This window comes from Cynoglossus semilaevis, chromosome Z (genome assembly GCF_000523025.1).
Source record: "Cynoglossus semilaevis isolate Cse_v1.0 chromosome Z, Cse_v1.0, whole genome shotgun sequence".
Classification (NCBI taxonomy): Eukaryota; Metazoa; Chordata; class Actinopteri; order Pleuronectiformes; family Cynoglossidae; genus Cynoglossus; species Cynoglossus semilaevis.
Window position 1 is genome coordinate 115,911 of NC_024328.1, and position 459 is coordinate 116,369.

General features: G+C 36.6%; 1 protein-coding gene across 1 annotated transcript in view; it reads right to left on the reverse strand.

Annotated features, from left to right (window-relative positions):
• Positions 1-459, reverse strand: part of pole (polymerase (DNA directed), epsilon) — a 16,224-nt gene that overhangs the window by 10,632 nt on the left and 5,133 nt on the right. The gene's annotated exons all lie outside the window — the stretch shown is intronic.

Below are 459 nucleotides of genomic sequence, written 5' to 3' on the forward strand. Positions count from 1 at the left end.
TATATATATATATACACACACACACACACATATATATATAAATAAATATATATAGGTAAACTTTTAAAGAACATAAAATGGCTGAAATTACAGGTTAGAATGCCATTTAAGGCCTGAACACAACTAATATACAGCTACAATACATATCTTTTATACCAAAGTGTTTGACCGTATCAATATATTTTTCTTTCTCATACTCCTCTTCTTCTTTTTCTTTCGGCTTTGTCCCTTTTTTTCAGGGGTTGCCACAGCGAATCATTGATTTCCATCTCTCTCTGTTCTCTATATCTTCTACTCTGACTCCAACTATCTGCATGTCCTCCCTCACTGCATCCATATATCTCCTCTTTGGTCTTCCTCTTTGTCTCCTACCTGGTAGCTCCATCTCTAACATTCTTCTACCAATGTATCCACTGTCCCTCCTCTGCACATGTCCAAACCATCTCAATCTGGCTTCTC